Consider the following 789-nt stretch of genomic DNA (forward strand, 5'->3'; position numbering starts at 1 on the left):
GTCTGGGCTGGAAGGGATGGAGAGCGCAGGGTGGTCTCTGATGAGCTCCCGAATCCTTCGTTTCCCATCTCGTTGCACGCAGTCGGGCAGCGACCTGCCCACGGGCAAACCCCCACCCCACAGGGGTCCTCTGCTCGCTCAGCCACGCTGGGACCAGCAGCACCTCCTGCCCACAAACCTCAGCGCCTGCGGGGTACGACGGAGGAAGTCCTGGAGCATCCCTGCCACATCTCATAGCATCACCTCCACCCGGACAGCCCTTTCCTCCCACAGCCAGAAAACAGCAAAGATCTTGTGGCTGCAAATATTCACGGGGAAGGGCTCTGGGTGCAGCCTCGGGCTGGGGGGGGGCACAGCTGCTGTTTGCAGGGTGTTGTCAACACGGGCAAGCCCAGCCCTAAGCCCCTTGGACCACAGCAACAGCCAAAGGTGGCTCCAGCACATCCAAAAACCCAAAGCTGAGCCCGGCTGCCACCCCCGGCACCACGCAGAGCCCCCCCCCCTTGGACACACACCACTAACCCCACTGTCAGGAAGCCCCATCCTCCCCGGCGCGGCGTGGGTCGGGTACCACCTTGATGTAGCTTCAAATTTTCCTATAAAACAATCTTCCCAGCACACATAAGCCTGGTTCTGTGTGTGCACATCCCAGTACACATATATTTAGGCACGGGGGTGTGCATATGTACAGAAACATGCACACACTGCACGGGGCCCAGCTGGGGCTAATCTTTCCTGCTTCCACCCCGCAGATATGAGCTCGGACCCCCCACCCCGGCTCCCCCAGTT

This window comes from Athene cunicularia, assembly GCF_003259725.1.
Source record: "Athene cunicularia isolate RWA chromosome 26 unlocalized genomic scaffold, athCun1 chr26_part1, whole genome shotgun sequence".
Taxonomy (NCBI): domain Eukaryota; kingdom Metazoa; phylum Chordata; class Aves; order Strigiformes; family Strigidae; genus Athene; species Athene cunicularia.